General features: G+C 34.3%; 1 pseudogene across 2 annotated transcripts in view; it reads right to left on the bottom strand.

The window, feature by feature from the left end:
* Positions 1 to 22,043: 22,043 nt before the first annotated feature.
* Positions 22,044 to 23,981, bottom strand: part of LOC143555846 (glycylpeptide N-tetradecanoyltransferase 1 pseudogene) — a 6,467-nt pseudogene continuing 4,529 nt past the window's right edge. For both annotated transcript variants that reach the window (XR_013139269.1, XR_013139270.1), the window contains exon 2: positions 22,044 to 23,769. The product of XR_013139269.1 is annotated as a glycylpeptide N-tetradecanoyltransferase 1 pseudogene, transcript variant X1 (transcript). The remainder of the gene's footprint in view (positions 23,770 to 23,981) is intronic.

Genomic DNA, 23,981 nt, shown 5'->3' with positions numbered 1-23,981 from the left:
ATTTTGGAATTCAACAAAAAGATGGGCCAAAATTGGACTTTCTTTCCAAAGATGGGTCATGTGAGGAATTTTCCCATTGACTTATGACTCGGTCTAATGTTTATGAGTTTTAGGGTTTAAGTTTTTATCTAATGTTTACTGAGTACGATGATGATATATATATATATATATATATATATATATATATATATATAACTTATGTTTGATAATCTTTAATCAATATATGAAATCAATTTACCTTACCTCTCTCTCTCTCTAAACTTTTTTAAACATATATTTTCTCAATATTTTTATCTATACTCCTTTATAATACACTAGCTTTTAGCCCCCGTATTGCGGGGGTTATTTTACATTTGTCGTTTCTAGTATTGTGAATATAATTTTTGAATTTTAATTTAATTTATACAACAATTTTAACTTATGAACATGTTCATAGTGTATTTTCAATGTATAAAACCGGTTATGTGCACTTTGACGAATTTTAGTATCTTTATCGTTAGATGCACGAGGAGTATGCAACACAGCTTCTAGGAGGATACTCTCGTGAAGCTTCTTAGCAACATTAAACATACCTTAAAGCAATTATAGTGTTTTCTTGTAACTTAGATGACTAATTCATCATAATAATCTAAATACATAACTAAATTAGAAGGCAAAATCAAGCACTAACATGGTAAAATATTAAATTTCTCCTAAAAATAACATCATAATGAAACACATGCATTAAAATCCTAAGCATAACACTCAGATTTTTTGTGAATGATTGCATTTGGTACCATTTCTAGGCTATGATCTTATTTGAACTTGCAGTTTTAATGACAAATGTCTGTATTGATTATTTGATTTGCATGGCTATAAGATCATTGGTTCATATAGCAGTGTTAAGATATGTCGTGGACAAAATGTACCCGCATGCTGCCGCGGACCGAGTAGGTTACATGTTTCATTTGTGTTGCTTATGTTGTGGTAATTTTTTTAGGGAAGGCATATCATTGATTAATTAGTGACGGTTTTGTTCATACATACTTGTCTACCATCGTTTACTTGAACATACAAAGTATTTTTTACAAACATAAACTATTCATGGTATTCCATATTGGATGTCATTCAAAAATTCGTTATTATACTTCATTCCATGGTTTAGCGACTACTTCTTGTAGTCCGTTAGTTGCTTCATTCCATGGTTTGGTGGTTGCTTCTAGTAATATGCTAGTTGCTTCATTCCATGGTTGAGTTTGTTGTTTGCATTTCCAAATGATTGGCCAATAGTTCCTGATATCCAATCCTGGATGAGTTACCAATAGTTCTATGGGCACTGTTTTAAAATCCACCTATTGCAAAAATAACATATAAAATTATCATACTTTTATGGTAAAAGAAAATACTATAATTATGTTAGAACAAAATCGCACCTTAATATTCAAGGACCAAAATCACCAAATTCATTGCACGACCCTAACCTGTGTAAAAACATGTTATGATTGGGTAAAATCAGCATACATGTAACAATCAAAGGGTCCAAATAAATAATGGTGAAACCAAGTTAGCGTGAGTAGTAAACCCGAGCCAATCCATTTGGACCAGACAAAACTATCTAATATTCCAAACCATATTATCCATTTTCATACTTTAACACAATTTTTTTGTTTTATTTTTTATTACTAAGTGAACTTGTTTTGAGGGCCAACCAACGAATCGGCTGCTTGCACACAAAGTAAAACAACAACAATAATGATTTTTGATATTAGTATTAACATGTACCTAAGTGTCAGATATAACCAACCACCTGCAAACCTTAAAATAACCTCAATACACAAAATGAGCAACCAACAAAGGTAATTAATTAACAGTTGGCGTGCACGATAGTATATTGCTGCATTTAAAACTAAAACAATTAATGCATGTATACAAACAATCCTTAGCACTGTAATCGAAAACATAAATGATTAAAGCCTTCGATAAGTTTACATTCAGAAAATTAGTAATCAAAATGACGAATAACAGAAAATACGAACTGCAAAAAAGTGCGTTTTAAGAATTAAATTTGGTGGCCTAAAATTTCCTAAAACCGTTCATGCCGAGAAGTGATCAAGAGCCAAACGTAACTACAAAAACCCATACATACACGACAGAGTAGGATGTAACCAAACACAAAAGCGTAAATGAATAAAGAAATTAGGTAGATAACCTCTTCCGTTTCACATAAACACCAAGCATGTATACAAACTAACCCTAAACACCAACAGAGAAAAAATTTGGAGTTACCTAAAAAGGCTGATGAAGACAGAATACCGTATTAGAAGCGATAATTTCGTCAACTGACTGCCAATTGCGATACTGTTGTTCCTTTTTCATTCACTCAGCCAACAACAGTTCAAACGGTGGCTGAAATTCCCTGGAATCATTAATCAAGAACCAAACGAACGTAAACAAAAACAAAATCAAAACCCCATAGAAGTAAATGTTTTGTGTACTAAATTTAATGTAAACTTGCAACATATTAGATGGTATTTAAAGATCCTACACTTTGCTGTTAATCTGCATATTGTCTTTATTATAATATATACGGGAAGTGTAACTGGATTGAGTATGTGATCATGATTGCGAAAATAGTTGATCTAATTAACCCGAACTTGATTTTCGAGCATGAAGCATCTAAATAGCTTACCAACAGAGTAATTTGTTTGGTGAATTTCAACCATAAATAATATTATTGCCGGATACATGGGAGAAAAAGATAAAAACAATTATTGCCGTAAACAATTAGCTGATAAAACAAAAAAAAACATACAATAAAAGAGCCATAGATTATTGCCAGAAACATGAAAGAAGGTGAGAGCATCAACAAGCAGTAGCAGATAAACAAAAAATCTACATCAATAACCAATTTAATTGGGGCAAAACAGTGTATGTAACAGACATACAAAAGCCCTATAAAATTGAAGCATTAAAGCAAGAATTGGGTAAGTAATTTCACCTTCAAGTGGGCGAAACGATTTCCGGTGGCGATTTAAGTTGTTGTGGTGTTGACCTTGTAATATTCCGATCAATACCAAAAACACTCGAATTAGAATGATCGTGATCAAATTGAGATGAGAAGAATATACTATCTCTGTGAATTCGTATCCTAGTTGAGATGTTATGACCCGTGTGAGGGTTAAATGGGTCAAACCGCTCTTTATTTTACAAATCAAGCAATCTGGTGATTTTAGAGACGTGGGGAGCAACGTTGGATTTTATGATAGTTAATTATATAGATAGATAGATGTAGGAGGGATACAAGAATAATTTCAACCATTTTAAAAGTTTTACCTAAATTACAAATTTTGAAACAGGTGGTACAATAGCATTATGCATACCTCTTGAAAGCTAGATATTCAAAGCCTAACCAGGCCACCATAAAACCAAGCAAGATATATATATTAGTTAAAAACCCGCACGATGTTGCGGCGACCTATTTCCAGTCTAATTCGGCGTGAAACTCGTAAAATCCAATTAAGCATAGACCAAACTAACTATACTTTAAGATAAACATTAAGTTCATCGGATATGCAGTTAGAGATGTAGCATGTTTTGCATATGCTTGAAAAATATAGTGGAAAAAAAAAAGAAAAATGTTTGAATAAAGAAATTTTTATTATTGGGTTAACAAAATATTAAAATAAAAAAATGATTGAGCTCAAATCAATTTACATATGCTTAAATACGGAAAGGTTATTATATATATATAAATCATAATACCTTAACCAAAACGAACTCGATTCAAATTTCTACAATACCTGAACCATACACGCATTTATCAGCTTCGGTACATATAAACAATTTCATTCGCGTAATCGATGCCTAAATGCGTGTAATCGGTGGCGAAAATCAAGAAGCAAAACTGAATATATACTAATTTCATATCAATGATTTTTAAATCATCTCGGTTTGACCCGAATCTTGATCCGACTCGACAACATTCTGACCCGAAACATGTTTTGACCTGACATCTTTCGACTTGAACACGCACCAACACGAATCAAATTAACTCCTTTTTGTATAGACTTGTTCCAAACCTTATCCGCTCTTACACATGACCAGTGGTCGTCTGACCCGACCTGTTGTCGATCTAACTGTTAATCGCATAACATGTAAACCTTTTATAATTAAAAAAATATAGCAATATTATACTCAAATTAAAGAAACTAAAATGCTTGTTTTTATGATGTAATTATTTAAAAAAAATATTAACATGTGAAAAAATTATGATAGTTAAAAAGTTAAGAGAAGGGGTAGTTGGTTGTGAATAAAGGGTATAACTCTCTAAAAAATTAACAAAACCTTATTAAAGATGTATGGGAAAATTGTAATTACTTTTAAATAAATCACATGATGTAACATGTTACATCATAGTGTGAGTGAAAAGTCATGAATATCTTTTAAAATTGAAATTTTCATGCAACAAAGGTTGTACATAAAGCAATCAAAGTTATATCTTTTAAAATTTAAGAGGTCCTTTGGATTTGCTTTATATATATATATAGTGTGTATATATATAGAGAGAGAGAGAGAAGATGGTTCAAGAGGTAAATGATATTAATGCAAGAAATGCGAGAAATGAATATAGGCCAATAGTTTTGTTTTAAGTTTTAAATGCTTAAAGCTAAATAAATAAAGTATTAATCAATCTTTTTCTTCAATTAATATAACTAATAAACCATAATACTTATCTACTTAACTAATATAACTAATTAAATTATTATAATTGAAAAATATCAAGAACTCGTTTATTTTTATAACTTATTTTTTGTGTCTTGAATTTTTATCCTACACAAGTATAATTTATTCATACATTAAAATTTCTTTTTATCCAAAAACTAATTTCTTCCAACTCAATATATTAATATCCATCAACATATACTTACATTATAATGAATAATACTAGAAAACTATTTTACATGTGTTTGCATTAGATATCAACAAAAAACATACAACCTACACAAAAACGTATTATCTACACATGTTCTAAGAATAAGATAACATATAAACTACACACGAAAAACATATAACCTACACATAAAATTCATTATCAATAAAATACACACGCACACAAAAATATATAACCTACACACGAAAAACATATAACATGAATCCTCAAGCACGTGCATGCTCATGATGAAGACAAACCTAGAAGATGACAAAGATCAAAGAGACCAACAAGTCATTACGCCGCGTGCCAAAGCAAGGATATGCGCCATTGTGCACCCCTTATGTATGATCGTGCTTCTCTAACAAACGGGGACAAGTTTGCTGAAAAGGATGCCATGACGCATACTGGTGATTGGATACAAGGATGAGCGATGGGCCACTCCCAGAAGATTCACCATTCCACTTTCTCTCACTTAAACGTTTTCTCTCAAATTTGGGTGTTTGAACGAACTTTGGAGCATGGGATCACTCCACAAATGATCCTAAATTGCTTTTTATAAAAGAGAGAAGATAATTAACTTCAACATTTCACCCAAGAATGGCCTTTAGAGGCGAAGTCGATTGTTGCTTGGGTGAAGATGAAACTTGGTGTAAACCTATTGCTATTTGTAAAAGTGTTACGTTTACATGCTGCAACGTTTTTAAAAAGAGTTCAGCGGGTCGTGCACGGTATCTCAACGACGCCGAAGAACGGTAATTTTGTTTACAGTATGATCGGTTTTGCCATTCAAAAGGGGGTGACGGCACAACTTGTTGTCCGCTTACCTGCATCTTTATTGTAATTAGATCCTTTTATTTGAAATGTTAGGGCATTAATTAAGAGAGAAAAAAAAGTGTTATGTTTATGTTCTTGACATGTCATTTTAATAATTTTATTTTGTTGATGAAATACTTAATTTGATAACTTAGTCTTTGGTCTTGTGAGTGTTCTTGGTAAAAAGTGATGTGAAGCTTGTTGTTGTCTAAATAAACCCGTGCACCAACCTAGGGATCCCATGTGTAGAGATTAGTCCATTTGTTGGCACGATTCATAAGTTGTGATTGATCATTGTCTACCAAACTATACTTGCGGCTTACACTATTTATATGCTAGGCCCAAGTATTAAGACAACACTTGACTCAGGACATCGCTTGCACGGTCTTTATGATAGGACTTAGCATGAGCCAAGAGTTGGTGAACTCAAATTAGAAGTATACAGTCTATATATATTTCCTATTACGATAATGTCGTACATTTAATAAAGATCAATCACCATTTTATAATAAGTATTTCAAACAAAGGTAGGCAAAACAAAGGTTCGGTGACTATCATTGTTATATCAGTGGTGGCTTGTTAATTGTCATGAGCTCTTAGCACCAATGTAGCATCGTTTATTAAACAAAATGTGGGCTGGTGGTGATGGGACAATTAATTTGCAAATTCTTTCATATTAAACTTAACTAGGTTTAAATCCGCCGCGTTGTGACAACGGCTTGACGCAAATTCTATGTGAACGCCCAAAATAGTGTCAGCATACGTACAGCTTATAATGAAAGCAACACATATACAGTCAGTATCTGATAGAAAAATAAATTAGTAAACGTATAGCTTATGATACCCAAAATAATATAAGTAAAACGGCGTTTATTCGGTTGACAAATTACAAGAGTTGTGACGAAAATTTGTTCAGCATCTATAGGTTCGCCACAACACTAGAAGCAAACCCAAAAAATAATTTCAAAAATTTGATATATATATAAAAAGCAAACAAACACGGGCGTTGCAACGGCGAGTCGACATGCATTCGGTCGGTAACAATTGGGTTTGTTATCGTACCAGAAGTAAACATAAAAAATAATTTCATTATTGGCTAGGTTTGTTACGGTATCGAGACTAAATAAACAATAACACGAGTGCTGCGGCGACGATACGTTGTGTTTTTAGTTGGCTTCGCTTAAATTCTTACGATACCGAAACTTAATCTAAAACTAAATTTTCTTATATTATATATATATATTAAAAAGTAAAATTTAAGACACAAAAAGTTACTATTCATAAGAAGAGCAAATTGTCTTTAACCACGTGTGCAGTGAAGAGCAAATTGCATTTAACCACGTGTGCAGTGAAGTTCAGTGGTAGTTGAAACTTCATATTTTGTTCAATTTCACCCTTTACCTTTCCTTCTTTTCCATTTTGTGTTGACAGGGAGGGAAACAAAAGGAACCTTCATTGCATCCATTCAGCTTGTTGACGTATACACCTTGTCGACCATTCAGCTTAACTTCACTGATTGACGTTTCTTTCTTTGTTATCTCGTACCTATAGTACGAGTATAACTATTTGTTATTACTAGATTAATTATCTGGCTTAAGACCTTTAGTCTTGTTTGCATATTCTTTACCTCGTTCTTTTCTTATTGAACCTTTAGCTCAAAAATACTTTTCTTTTTCTAACATGTTTGAACATATAGTTCAAATCATGTATCTTTTATTCTTATGTTCTGACCTTTAGTCCGGCATGTTTTCTTTTCTAAAATCTACGTTTTCCCAAAACGTATACTTATATATATTTATACATCATTTAGTTTATATTAATAATATAAGCAGTATATATATTCATTTACTTATTTAAAATACTTTTAAATAATACTTTTATCTTAATTTATAAAGACTATTTCATTTATTTTTCTTTATTCATTTTCTTTTATTATTTAAAATCTATTAAATGATAAATCATACTTCAGTTATAACAAAAATTATATTTTTATCTGTCTTTATATTTCCTTTGTTTTATTTTCTTTTGTTTATTTTTTAAGGTATTGAGTATACCTTCGACAAGGGTCTAAGCCTTTATTATTCTTTTAAAACTTTATTAATATTTTATTCGGGTATTATTCCTACCTTGTTCGGCTTATTATTTTCTAGACTCTATGGGCAGCACTTCGACACTTGCACGTATATCGAGAATATTGATCAACAACTCCTTGACAGGTAAATCGAGGCATAATAGTCTTCAAAACTCGTCAGCACGCACTTCGAGGCGGGTCGTCTCGGTCGGCAAGTTCTTCAAGACATCATTGTCGGATTCGGCACGGTTTATGAGACAACGTCGGTTTTATGCACGGTTTACGAGGAGGGTCGGTGGCACGCTTTACGTACGAGGTAGAGAAATGATATTTTCTAGAGAGAGAGTGAATTGGTGTAAGTGAGAAATGAGGGTTGGAGCCCTTTATTTATAGGTTGGTTCGGTTCTCCATCGTGATACGCGATTGTTCAATGGACTAGCCGTCGCGTATCGCGACTAGCTTTAATGAGTCATGATGTAGAGTTGCCACGTGGCGTATCGCGACTAGCTTTAATGAGTCACGATGTAGGGTTGCCATGTGGTGCCACGTGGCGGAACACAGTGCCACATGGTGACACGTGGCGGACACATGTCACGTTGTCAGACTTCGTCATCGCGTATCGCGATGACATTGGTTCCTGAGCGATCACATATCGCGATCAGACGGGAAAACATAAATTTTATTTTTGTTTGGTCATTGGCTTTGGAAACTTGGTATTTTTGACCCGTTATTTTCATGATGTTACATCAGGTGAGCTCGATTCATGTGTAAGACCAAATTAGGGTTAGAACGAGTCGATACAAAAAGGGTTAAATTAGTTCGCTTCGTGTCGGTACGCTTTTGAGTTGAAAGGGGTCAGGTCAGAACATGTTTCAGATTAGAACAGTGCCTGTTCAGAATGAGATTCAGATCAAAATATGTTGATTTAAAAAAATTATATATTTGAAATTACTGTATATTTCAGCTTTTTTTCTTGATTTTTGCCATTAGTTACACGCTTACTGCTTTTCCATGAGTTACACGTCTACATTCGGGTTATTTATGCATTGTCATCAGGTGAATCATGTACCGACACTGATGATGCGGTTGATGTTAGGTTGTGCGTCCATTCCACAGCACCACGCGATAACCCAAATAGTTTTATTAAAAGCTTATGCTACGCTATCAAGCCATCCGTCACTGAAGGTTTGGATTATTTATTTAGCAAATAAATAAAGCTTCCATTGACCTGACCATAAGCAATCTCAATCTGCTTATTGTGTCAATGTTGACCAAATTCCGATAGCTAATGTTGTGTGATGAGGGGAGTAAGGTGGTGGCCGCAGACAAAGATGAAGGTGATGAAGATGATAAACAACAGGAAAAAAGAGCAAAATGCACCGAAGATGGTGGTGTTGTTGGTAGCGAACCGCCTGCGAAAACAGCGCAGAAACTTGAAGAAGTTGCTAGCAGTGATGGAGCCAAACCAGAAGATGGTGCCAATGTTGACCAAATTCCAATAGCTGATGTTGTGCCTGATGAGGGGAGTAAGGTGGTGGCCATAGACAATGATGTAGGTGATGAAGCTGAAAAACAACCGGAAAAAAGAGCAAAATGCATCGAAAGATGGTGGTGTTGTTGGTAGCGAACCGCCTGCGAAGACAGTGCAGAATCCTAATTTCAAGTTTAAGTTGTTCGGTGTCGAGATCCATTGCTGGTGAGCCAACCAACCACATCAGACACTTTATCAAATTGATCAAACTTGCAGCAATGGATCTCGACACCGAACAACTTAAACTTGAAATTAGGTTTCTGCACTGTCTTCGCAGGCGGTTCGCTACCAACATCACCACCATCTTCGATGCATTTTGCTCTCTTTTCCGGTTGTTTTTCAGCTTCATCGCCTTCATCTTTGTTTGTGGCCACCACCTTACTCCCCTCTTCAGACACAACATCAGCTATCGGAATTTGGTCAACATTGACACCATCTTCTGGTTTAGCTCCATCACTGTAGCAACTTCTTCACCTTTGAATTCATCACTGTCAAAGAATGAAACCATGATATCAGAAAGAAAAGAAATACTTATGTTTATTTTTTGAAATAAATTTTAATGAAAACCGAGTTTTAAGTAAAGTATTTTGAATCATGTAAACTCGTAAATATTTTATTTAAACTACAAGTTGGTTTATAATAAAATTTACATCTAAAAATGAAAACAATACACAAATTTGTGTTTTAGTTTCTTTAGGAATTAGATATTAAAATTTACAGAAACTTTAAACTATATGCTAAATAAATCAAAGAAATTGTAAACAGAATTAAAAAAAAAAATCCTATCAGATATCACATTAGACAAATTGTAAACTGTATGTCAAATTATTATTCAAATAAATAAACTTATTGATTGCTTTCAGTTTCACATGAACTTTCAAAATAAATCTTAATTTGTACAGAACCACACTGTAATTAGAACCCATATACATCCATACCGTTTCTTCGAGGATTCCATGTCTTTCTCAGTAGGTTGGCTCACATCACTATGCGATTGTGGTTCTTTGTATTCGTTCTGAGAAATCCCCACCGGTTATTCCATACGAAAATCTTAAGTGTCCGAGTAGATACTGTTATTTTCTCTCGAACCATAATAATATTATTTGATCCGATCATTGAATCATTTATTTCTCTTGTTTCTCTTGCTATTGAAATCTCTTCAATTTTTTTTCTACACACGTCTTTTTTCGGGTCTAATTAAGAATGCTAAAGAGAGAATGTGTTTGATATGTGTATGTATGTTCTTGTGTGTGTTAGTTTATATAGAACATAAATAGTCCTTATGTACCTAAAAGTTAATAATGAAAATAATTATAACCTTTAGGCATTAGGTACAGTTAATTATAAATTAAAACGAAACACAAAAAATAAAAATAAGAAGTTAATAATTTTCTTAGAGGTTTTTTGTTCTTGGTGCTTTTTAATAGAAAATTAAACCACAAGCACTCCTAGTCTATGTGCTATGGTTAGGGTGCAAATGAGCTGAGCTGCTCGCGAGCTACTCGAGATCGGCTTTTTAAAAAGCACGATCGAGCTGAGCTTAATCGAGCCCGAGCCCGAGCCTAAAAATAAGCTCGTTTAATAAACGAGCCTGAGCCCGAGCTTCACTTATCGAGCTCGAGTCGGCTCGCGAGCCTAAACGAGCCGAGCTTCAAAATCCATTCACGAGTCGGGCTCGAGTTTTGAAAATAGAGCTCAAAACGAGCCGAGCTCGAGCTCTGCGTGGTAGGTTGGTCAACGAATATAATATTGGAAACATGTCTTACAAATTGGAAGTTGAAATAATACTGTTACATGTTGATTCAATGTTCATAATATATAAAGTTATGCATGAATGTATAACAGACCTTATCCCAGCCAAAATCATTCCATGTTAGAGACGAATTATTGATCAAATGGAACGGACCGTTTTCTATAAAAAGTGCTATTGCGCCGCTACAACCTGGTCCTCCGGTCAACCATAGAACTAGAGGATCATCCTTCTTGGTTCGTGACTGAAAAAAGTAGTAAAACATTCTGCAAACATAGTTAAAATATAGTTATAGTCTGGTTTTTCAATAGCAATTTATTTGGTAATTGGTGGCAACAAAAATACCTTGCGCCAATAGTTTTATTAAGTTTAACATATCCAGCCAAATGAGCAAGATTTTGAATAGTAGCACCTGGTTCGCCAAGGACAGTGAGTCTTAACGGTTTCTCAACGACTCTGGAATTTGAAATGCTGACAGAATCGGACGCACTTGGTTTAAATATGTTATCATCTGGTTTAGGGTGCAGGTTTACGCGCTTGTTTAATGCCTAAAACAATAGAACTACATACTTGGTTAAGTATTATTAAATTTTATTGAGTTATCTCATAACATTTATTATTTCGGAAAGTTGACTTTGGGTTTGACCCGATTATCAAGGCACGAACCAACAACCCGAACACTCGTTAAAACCCATTTTAGTATCTATATTATAAAGGGACTTGCATTCTTGAATTTTTACCCACCTTATTACTTAACATAGGTTGAGTAAATATAAATGTTAGATACTTTAACCCGGGTTCGAGCAAACTTACATTTTTAAAGGGTTATTATTATAATTTCTTAGATAGTTACATTTTAAACCATAAACTTTAATTGTTTGCATTTCTTATCTTTTATTTTAAAGCTTTCCTAAAACAACCTTTCTAATTCAAGGCTTTTACTTTTATTTAGGCTTTGCGCGTTAGACTCGTCCTTCCATTTTCCCGCCTTTTACACACCAAGTTTTATACTTGAACGTGAGTACTTTCATACCCCGTTTTCCATCTTTCGTTTTGGGGGTGATATTGCATACTTATTCAAACTAAATGCTTTATACTTGAGTCTTAAACCACAAACGTTATTGTATACTTTACTTAAATAAATGCTCGATTTGGTGTTCTATGCTTACATGCGTATATGCTTATGTGTTTACCGCTTTTGGTTGATTGATTCATATATCCGTGAACTATCTGGTATTCTCTTATAGCACGGTGCCGTTAATGTATTCTTATTAACGACCTCACGAAATCTGAATCTATTTGGTATTCTCTTATAGACGGTGCCGCTAATGTAATCTTATTAGCGACCTCATTTTATCCAAATTACTGCTATTATTTATTGTTTCATGTACAAGTTGTGGACATTTTCTTATTATATATATACTTGTTCAAACTATGAATTGCTCACCAACCTTTGTGTTGATAAACTTTATTTTATACAATGTTACATATTTGACTTTTGATTGACTCGAGACTTGGAGAAAAACGCTATCAAAGACCTTTAGGATGTTTAGCAAAATGAACAATATATTTATTTGCTATATTTTGTTATGGTTATTGTATGAACAAGTAAGTTACATGACATTATGATTTTGTGAAATTAAATGAGTTGTTAAATGTTGTCGCTTTAAATAGTGTCATGCGCTTATGGGCAATCCGTCGCATCCCGGCATGTTCCGTCGCCTTTGGTCGGGGTGTGACAGTTTGCATGGATTATTTTAGGAATCTCTCTCTTCAAATGGACTATTTTGAGAATCTCTTTCTCTTCAAATGGACTATTTTGAGATTTCCCCTAGATAAATAGTACTTGTACGTCTACTCTTTAAAAAAAATCTTCATATAGCTTTCCGCTTTTACATAATCTTCCAACATCTACATTATAAGTATCTGACAACTAAAGGGGTGTTTGTTTTTTACCAAAAGAGCTTCCTGACCTCTTTTGTCTGCACCATGCAAACCACGCGCAGACATTGAGGCTTGTAGACTGTTTGTTTTCCGGAAGACAATTCATTGCGCCCTCTTCTTATCGCAGACATGGACCTATCACTTCTCACCTTTTCTAAACTCTTTCACCTATTCACAATAACATACATTTATCTCCACAAACCCACCACCAACACCATCACCATCACCATCATCCTCAACAACAACAACATGAGCCTCCTTTACAATTTTGTCTTGATTACGCCGGATATTACGAGGAGGAATGGTTTGTATGAAACAAGGGTCGACAACCTCGAACATGTTACGGACTGAAACCATTGCAATGCATGGGACTTGTCCCACATCGGTTATATGGGCAACTGATGTGGGGTTTATAAGTCAAATGGACCCAAATTTGACTTATAAACCCCACATCAGTTGCCCATACAACCGATGTGGGACAAGTCCCATACATTGCAATGGTTTCAGTCCGTAACAGAACAAGACCTTATTATTATCGTCTTCGACAAGCTCATCGTACGACACTAACTACCCAGATTCAGTTTGGTCGATTAAGGTAGCCACGTACCAGACGCCCTGGAAGATTACTTCTACAGTGGAGCCTTTGTTAATTACATTGGTCATTGATTTGATTCAGGGGTTTTCAAATGATGGTTTTGAATCAGTGCATCAGATTGAAATGAAATTAAAGTATTAGGGCTTTCTTGATTGGGTTGTTGTGTTTAAGAGATGATGGTGATTGAAACCGAAGGGATGCTCGGCGGTGGCGGCGCCATGGTTGAATAATAATGGTTCAACTCAGGCGGGATGTCTTTGAAAAAGCTTAAAACTTTAGAGTTGGATACATATAAATGGTATCATGTTGATTGGAGTTGTAATTGGTTACTTGTTTTTAGTTTAGATGGGTGTAATAATCAAGTTGTAAATTTGTGTTAATCGGGTTAATGGAATGTAAGGAATAGGTTAAGCGAGTTAATTGGTCTGGTCATTTGTGGATTGACATGTTTAGATAAACGGGATAAACGAACATAAGGGCAGGGCGACTACTGACTATTACGATCAAATTGAGTTTTTCTTTAAATAGAGGTTTTTCTTAAAGTAGTGTTGATGGAAAATGTATTTACCAAAATAGTGTTGGTTTTAAAATATTTACTAAAATAATGTTTTAGTCGTTTGTTGATTTCTCACTCTTTGGTTTTGTGAAGAATTTTTAGTTGATTGAATGATTTTTTTATTTAAATTTCAGCTTATTTAAAAATTTCTGTTATATATTTTAGCAGTCTGCAGACGTTAAAAAACAAACAATATTCTTCTTACAGACTGCAGAGGTTTGATCCACCTCTTCTGCTACAGATGCTTGCAGATGTGGTCTGCAGACTGCAGACGTTTTACCTCTTAAAAAACAAACAGCACCTAAATTATCCTATTTTCGGTAGTGCACCTTGTTCATGACTTCATGCACATTACATGTATTACTTCAAATATTGTCATGCATAGGTTGTGAATCCTTAAATTTCGTTTTGTTTTATAAAACATGTTACAAATTGTAGTACACTCTGTCTGAATAGTGTATTTCATAGCCGAAAGCACAGATCATGAAGAATATGGCTAATCTTATTCCTTTTCTTATAATTACATCTATGGTTATGGTCGTAGGTACCTTATCAATAATTTTGAGTTTTATTTCTTAATAAATTAGTATATTACATGTTTGTGTGTGTTCGTTCATGTATGTGTTTACGCACATCGTTCACACGTACACATAGCGCGTGCTACTTACGGGGGTGTTGTTTTTATAGTTTTGTAACACTTGATTTATCTAAGAATTGTGATTTAGTCTTATATCGAAAGAATTTGATGGTACACACGAAATTCAATCGGTATGTCTTGGAAGATATTTTCAAGAAAAAATGTGTATAATATTTCTTCGTTTAGAACCTAAAAACGACTTGCATTCCCGTATTCAGTCTTCCACAAAAATTGCTTCAAATCATTTTGGGCCGCGTTTTGGGTGAAAGAGGATTCCCTTCAACATTGGATTTTCATCAAATTTTAGAGCTTACAAGATCAAAGATTTTTCAATACAAAACCGTTTCTAATATTGTTCAAAGTTCGGCCCGGACATGCTTAATGTATATTATTATTCACTTCGGTCAACACAAGTCAATCTGTTTACGGTTAATTATATGATGATACTAAAATTACTAACAGTATGCAGAATTAAATATATGTGCCCTTAGAAAATGTTGAATATATATCTGTAATGATGATTCTCTTTTTTTTTTAATTTAATATAACACAAACCGAGTTACGTCTGGATAATGGGTAAGCGAGCAACAAGCTGTGCCGCTATTCCCTTCTGAATCGCAAAGCCTATTCTACTAAATATAAATCCTTAGTTCCTCGGGCTCTGCGAGTCACTGTGGACCACCTTCTGCGCCCGCTCCAAGAAGCGAACCGCCTCGGGAGCTAAGGATCCAAATGTGTCGAAGGCAAATGGAATGAACACGTGCTGATTCTCCAAACACGCTGCCTCATGCCCTCATGCTTAGCAACTTTTCTAGATTCTGCCCTCAAAACCGCATGTCCCGGCACAAAGCCACTGTCTCTCAGCCCCACCAATGGGGACACCCCAGTGAGGTCAACACACGCATGCTTACCCCTGCCCAGCCAAACACAAGAACGTCCGTAGGAGGCAGGGTAGATATTCCCTCTCGCGGATGATTAGTTTATTTTATTTTAAATGATAATTTATTTTTATATATCTAAGTTTTGTAACTATTGTAAATGATATTACTTTTAATACGACAACAAATTTCTTTAATTGAGTTTACACTTTTCTTTTTAAACCAGTAAATGTATAAAATTATAGAAAACATGCGACATTATTTTCATTTATAGGTGCCACAAGTGGAGTAACGAAGTTTTGTTTTAGTATCGGACTTTATTGTCCTAATGCGAAGTTTTGTTGTAGTAAAACAAGTGACAAGTGTGACAAATGTTTACAAAGCTTGGATGAATGTAATGCAAAGTGCAAATGAAATTTGAATGATAAAATCTCATTTTTAAAGGTACTGCCATTGCACTTGAAAAATATTTTTATGTATTGATTTTTTTTAAACATTTAATAATATGTGTTTGTATATTGATTTACTTTAGGATTTTGAATTCTTGATATTGTTGCTGAAAATCTTGATAAATTTTGAATTCTTGGTATTGTAAATTTTAACCCTCAATTTATGACGTCCATTTTTACCCTCAAATTATGTTCATTTTTAATTGCTTGATTCTGCCATTTATTTCATGTACTCTGATGAATTTGTTTTTTTCTAAATAAAAAATGGTTAAATATCTTATAAAAAAAGTTGTTGGATTATGGATTTGTAATAGCTTATATTATGTTTACTTTTAATGTTCATGTAAATCCTTTTAGTGTTTTGTGATTGGAGTTATTATCTGTTATTCGGTTCCAATCAGATACTCATATTCTGAACTGCAACAAAACTACAAACCAGCTAACTAATTCGATTTCTGTTCAACCTTGAACCGAAAACTAGATTTGTAATCAGCTTTGATTTTAACGGCTCCAGCTCAGTTAAGTTTTTTGTCAAACTAGCTTGAAACCAAATGACTGTTAAAATATCTATATCTATCTATATTCTATATTACATATTAAGCATATTAGATGGAAAAAATGGTCATTAAGCATATTGGTGCGACTTGTCATCTTATGATTACTTGTATTGCATGCATTGATGACGATCACTTGCATTCCATGTTGTTGGTTATGCTCGTGGCTGTCACAAACCAGCCTCATTTGGCACTGCAGTTTTAGATCTTCTACCTGTTGTGAATTATGTTTATTAAGTAATTGTTATATGGTTCATAATCCTTTTCACGATGTTTTATTGTTAGTGGAAGATTCTCAAGGTTTTACAAGCAGTCAGGCACCACATCATGAAAAAATAGGCTTGTAAAAGAACCGAACAAACACGAACGCAGCATGTTCATGTTCGCTCGTGTCAAGTCCAGGATCAATAATCAAACACAAACTAAACAAATAACTTCCGTTTATATTAATCAGAAAATCTAACTCAAAAAACTGATTACAACTCTATCAAACCCTAACTCGGTTTGACTAATGATGAACCCTAACACGGTTGCATCTAGATGAACCATAACTCAGTTACATCTCGTGTGTGTGTGTCTCTAGATGAACCCTAACTCGGTTGCACCTCACACCACCACACTCTATAATGTCTAACCATGACTTGGTTTATATAAACTAACCTAACTTGCTAGCCAAGACATTACCTATTATAATCACAATACAATTAGGAAACATAACGTAACTAGGAAGCATAACCAACTATGACCTCCTTGTCATTATTGATCCCCGAAGTTCACCAACTTGTGACTTGGAGCCCGAAATTACGTCCAACATCATGTAACTCAACCGACGAACAAACAATCGAATACGAAAACTAAATGAACAAGAGTTTCTTGTTCGTGTTCGTCCGTTAAGAAAATGAACATATTTGTGCTCGTTCGTTAACTTAGTATAAATGAACGGTTTGCAGACGTAAATAGATGAGCAAAACTGAGATAAATTCAATCAAAAGACATGTCATGAACAATGTGTTAGGCCTAAAAAGTTTGAAAAACTAGACTAAGTTATAACGGGCAAAAAAAATTTATATGAATACTTTAACGGGTGTAAGCGAACAAACTTGAACAAGTGTAGAGTACAAAAATAAATGAATGTAAACGAATTGACATAAACGAATTTAAATAAATGACCGAGACATATAATTTTACAACACAAAAATTTAATTAAATGAACACATTTTATTGAAAGTTGGTTATCCTTCTACGCTATTTGCCTGTTATTTGGTTAGTTAATCTTAATATTTCTATGGCTGAAATGGTAAAACAAGAAATCAGTCATTGTTGATTAGTTTTGTTTAAATATAATTTTACAAACCTTTTCAACTCAATTAACTTTTATATACTTTATTTCTTAAATTGTTGTCATAAAATCAAGATTTTTGTTATCTATGATATTTATATAGTATTGCTATATTTAAATAAAACCTTCTTTTGAATGTTTTGTGCTGTTGATTATAGCAAGACATCTAAACTAATTACAAAGACGCCCCTAAGCAATGTTGTAAAAATACCATCTATAAGCCAATTAATTCCTTATTACTCGCTAGTTAATACTCTACCAACTAGTCGCCACTTAATCGCTCAATGGTAAAAATCCATCGAAATTGAAAAGTTTGTATATAAAATTTGGTACATATATATATACAAACGTCGGAATTGTCAACTCAAACGAACATTATTAACAGTGACAAAATCGGATAACTTTACACTATGTATAAAAATTGGTTGAAATCATCAGAATTGTCAACTCAAAACAAATATTACTGCGAGTGGCGAAGCTTGGACATATACGCCACCGGGGGGGGGGGGGGGACTTAATATGTGTAAAAAAATTATAAATGAGAAGGGGCTGGGCTCAAAATCTCGGTCATACACGGGTAAATTTACACTATGTGTAAATTTTTTTTGGCCAAAAACGAATAAATTTACAATGCTGAGAAAAAACGAGGGGGTCGGGTTCACCCTCTACAAAGCTACGCCCATGATTATTAATCGAATGTCTCACAAACAAGTGAAGAAAACAAAGTTGATTGAAGTAAAAATAAACCACATTGGTCATTAGATTTTCCCGTTTCATATAACAATTATGGTCATTAAACACAAAATAACATCACTCCTACATCAATAGGCGTCGAACAAAAGACTGGGTCATGCAACAATCACTCTAGAAACGGCTTCTCATGCGGCTACCAACTTCATCCACGTCGAATATACCCAAACCAAACCAAACACTACAAAACCCCAAAAAAATAAATTAGCCATCATCACAACCATAGTTATTAAAAGTGTGCGCTTTTTGCGCTTAAGCGCATTTAAAGTGCCAGGCGCATTAATTGCGATTAGCATGTAGCAGATAATTAAGGCGCAATATTCTCTAGGAGTCCCTAACACTTCACTATTTAAGGGGTTCCATAATCAATATTATAGCACACAAAATCATCAAGAAACTAAGAATCTACATGTTAGTTTTGTTCTTAATTTCCTATTTTCGGATTTCTTTCTATACTCTGCATTTTTTGTTCATTGTTTCTTATAATCTTATCTAACTTTAATATTTGTTTCAGCAAATAGCTTCTTGGTACTACCTCATGTTTTTTATTTTGGTTTTTGGTTGTTTTATAAACTATTTGAAGAATGAATGTATGTGCTCTTCATAAGATGTTCTATTTAAGTTAAAAAAATTGTTTTTTAATGTGCGCTTTTTTTTAAAATCGGGCGCTTTTTTTGTGCTTATCGCCTGGGCGCTAGACCCAGCCTCAACGATTTCGAGCGCTTATCGCATTTGATAACTATGATCACAACAATAGTGCAAACAGAAAACTCACATAGAAAATAAAGCAAAAGATACACATAAATACACCCACACACACATACACTGTTCGATTTGTTTAACTATGAAGTTGTCCACAACTATAAACAGATCACCTAACATGTACGTTAGCAAATACCTAAGTTATTGTTATGGTCAAGATATAAATTTGAAACCATTTGCATACAAACCTAATTTACCTTTGTATCAATATGAAGATTGCAAGTTAACCGTATCAGCAACATTTGCAACCCGATTACCAAATCGAGAATGCCAAAAATACTATAGTGGAAAATGCATTTGAGTAACTATATATAAACTCAATAAACAAAATGCAAAATAGATTTATTGACATAAAAGTTTTAAATCTAGTCACTAAAATCCATTTTTTTACTCCAAGTGGGTACAAAAGTGTTGCTGCGTGCTAACTTATTTTGGGGACTTTTCCTAGATTAAATCGAACACAACAAAACAAACAGGCTCAGATCTGTATATCCGAGATTCAGAAAGAGAAGATATGGGTTACGTGATGGCTGCAAATTCACGGTTGCACAGACCATAACAGTGCCATCCAGAAATTGCCCCGCCAAGACACAACTTGGATCATCGAAATCTCATTATTTAAAGTGATCATCATAGCCAACATCTAAACTCATACAAAAAATAAATAAATATACCAACAATACCCCTAAGTCTGGAACAAATCTAACCCGTTATGTGCAAAAGCATAATTTGAGGGCCAACTAAGCTAAAATATAAATATAGTTTAAAAATCAAAAAGTAAGCTTGTTCCACAGAACATATGCTTGTACAAAGTTTAGAAACAATCAGTCAACGACTGAAAAGCCCGAATTAGCATTGTTACTATCAAACCTCCATTCGCCTAGTCATGGGATTCCTCAGGCTTTAAACCCTACAACTGAAAGAAAAGACATAAATGACATTGTGTATCGTAACCTTCTAACAACACTTTTGAGTACAAAAAAAGTTTGACACGTTTAAAAATACAAATTTCGCTTGGGTTTAACATAAATTAGCATTGTTTTTGTGTTTGATCTGGTTTTTTGCTTAAGTGGTGTTAATAATAAAGATACTTTAAATATGAAGCATAAAAGGAAAGAAAATGACATATTACTTGAGACAACTGCCTGCTTGAGCAACCGGCAGCTGAGCGATTTTTTTGTCCAATTTTATGGATTTTCAGTTATCGGGTGGGTTAAATCCAGATTCGTTAGAAACCGGGACCAACTAAAAGCTGACCCTAACCGGTCTTTGTCCTCCTCGGTTACTAAGATGAATGTGGAGTTATGAGATCATGTGTGATATATATGGGAGGGAAGTATGGGTGTTTCCGTTTCGGTTTGTATAGTTAAGACTAAGAGTTTGGTTGGGGAACAAGTGAATTGAATAAAGATTCCGACCTCAAATGATATTTTATAAATTAGAATTGAAAGAATGAAAAAGCATGGGTTTATCGTAAATATCTCGGCCATTGGTTGGTGTTTTGGTTGTAATTACTTATTTACTTCTTGTTGTGAATATGGGTATATAGGAATTAGGATCGCCTTTTGATATCGTGGTCGAGTTTTACTCGTTAGTCGTTAAAAAGAAATATAATTTACTTTTTATTTAATTTAATAAATTGGATGTTTCCTGCTTTTAAATGCAAGACTATGCGTGGTCAAAATACTATGCCCATGAGCATCTTACGTCATGTGACGTCCGGTAACCATTTCAACATTTTACAATAAAAAAAAAGTAGTCAAAAACTCTTCTCAAAACTCTGCAACAATTATTACTCGATCATTTTTTTCTTTTTGGCATTTCTAATTTTGTTTAATTAAAACTAAACAAATAATATTTCATTCAATAAAAATAATAAAAAAATAGATAAAACTGCATAAATTATAAATTATAAAATTTAAAATACATAAATACTTGAAACAACGCTTTATTAAATATATAAAATAGAAAAGCATTTGATTCCCAATTTCATCGGCGTTTTGACTTTTGTTAAAACTTCAAATGTGTCGATTTTGAGGGCGTTAATTTATCTTACCATAGTTTGCCATTTCGAACACACTTGATGCTCTGTACGATCGCTTGATCCTTCCTTTGAAACAAAATAGGGACAAACTCGTGGCCGAAATCCCAACATTCGTTGTTCCACAAGGTCCAAGTCTTTTAGATAGACCCAAACCATTACTAACGTTACATCTTCTTCGTGGGCCCATCTTCATGACCTACCCAAGTTATTGATTCGGGATTTGGTTGCTCCATATAAAATGATGGGTATTTACTGAGTAATTTGAAGACACAAATGAAGATGGTATTTAAGAGGATGAAAAGGTTTTTGTTTTGTGGTTTAAAAAAATGAAATGAGGGTTGAGTATGAAAATGCGAGCCATCACAAAGTTGTGTAAACATTGTTAATTATTTCAATGAAATCTTTTAAAAAAAACTCTAAATTCATTAGAACATGGAAGTGTCCACCCTATAGATTGGATATAGGGGTTAACAAGATGAGTCACCAGTGAGCTATATAAGATCAGCTAGCTAAAAACTCGAATCGAGTCGAGCTTAAACAAACAAGCTTATATTTGAGCTCATTGAATATTGAGGCCCTGAACCTAAGTGTCACTATAAAAGCTCAACTATAGCACTAGCCTTTCATCTAATACAACTACTATTTATTTACACAATATAATAATATAACAATCCCAAAATAATTATCTATGAGCTACCATGTCTTTCAAAAGCAGATAACCATAACATAAGTATATAAGAAACAAAATGAAAATAAAATTCACTTAATTGTAAAGAAAAAAAAAGATGGATGTTTATGAATTCAAGAGATCAAATTACCAACCAGAGTACATAGATAATTATCAAAATCTAAAACCAACACACAATATCCAAAACCATGATCTAGTTTTCAAACTACAAAAGCACAAGCCCAAGTTCTGATGATTTTAAGATGTTCTTGATCCTATAATTATAAAGATAATAATGAAGCTTACCGTCACCTGGCCCGTACTTCAACTCCTTCAAGAACGTCTCATTATGCATCACATCCAACGCGTTAAAAACATCAAAATCCTTCTGTTTCGCAGCAATGAGAGCATCGTTCATCAGCTGAACTAACGGAGTCTTGGTTGCAACATTATAATAAGAGTAAGCCGCTTTCAGAATCGAGTGAGTCGGGTGCCCGAGAATCGACGATGGCAGCGTGTAAAAACTGCAGAAATCGGTTATTTCGTGAGTCTCGGGGCTTTCAACCACATAACTGTCAACAACTTCCTCTTTTGGAAGAATCCAGTGTTCCACATCAAGTTCATCAAAATCAGGCGCGACCACAAACTGCAGTAAGTAAGCCCGAAGTAATCGGGTCACTGCGGGTACATCACGAAGTTCCATTTTCCTAAACCCGGGTGTGACAGGTGAATCAGGTAGTTTATACAGCTTCAAAGTCCTGTTCATTGTCATCCGCGGGCCTAATCTTGAAAACCCGACATCAATAAGCTTTTTAGGGTTCAACGATCGGTGCCAGTATTGGCAAGAGGTTATTGGCGTCGGTAAAACGACCCCTGCTGTATAAGCAGCTTGCCATATGTTTTCCAAATGAACCCTTCTCGTGACCTCTTTGATCATGACCGGGGCCAAACGTTTGGACCTTAGTTTCTTATGAACACATAAGAAGTTAACCTCCGCCATGCTAACAATTTCATCACGAACCCGCATTCTTGCAGGGATTCCCGTTATGAAAGCCACAAGCTTTTTTGAAGTCTTGACACGGACCCCAATGTGCCAGGTTTTATAATAGCCCGGTGGATGTAGGGCCCACCTGAGAAACTCTTTTGAGTAATTAAACCTGAACATGTTTTCATCGTCTTCAACATAATTGTTTGAAAGAAGGTTATAAACCTCTGCACACGTGTCTGCAGAGCTCATATCACAAGTGACCCATTCGTAAGGATTCGGGAGATTATAAGGCTCTTGTTTAACTTCAGAGATAGGTGTTGGTGGTTCAATCGGGCCTTCGGGCAGGCTCGTGTTGGACAGATCCTTGAACTGCCCGACGGGCTGCGTTTCCCAAAACTTGTGCCTTTGTGAGAGTGAAAGTGTTTCTTGAACCTCTCTTGATAACTCATCAACTGATGCTTCGTTGTTAACAATCTCCAGATTAGTATCATCGTTCACTGATCCATTCTCTGCCATTGTCAATCTAACCCTAGATACAATTTTCAGATGACAATATCATAATTGAACTAAAAGCATACACTGCACTTATCAATGTCAAATTCAAATCTAATAAGGATGTGCACGGTTCAGTTTAGGTTGGTTTTGGGCTAAACCGAACCAATAACCAAAAATTTGGTTTTTGAATTTTTGAAAACCGTTCAATTTCAGTTTTTAGATTTTCAGCCTGGTTTCGGTATCCTC

This window comes from Bidens hawaiensis, unplaced genomic scaffold (assembly GCF_021521415.1).
Source record: "Bidens hawaiensis isolate Kalapana, Puna unplaced genomic scaffold, B.hawaiensis_p1.1 tig00018400_1, whole genome shotgun sequence".
In the NCBI taxonomy this organism is placed as follows: domain Eukaryota; kingdom Viridiplantae; phylum Streptophyta; class Magnoliopsida; order Asterales; family Asteraceae; genus Bidens; species Bidens hawaiensis.
This window is presented reverse-complemented; position numbering and strand designations above follow the sequence as displayed.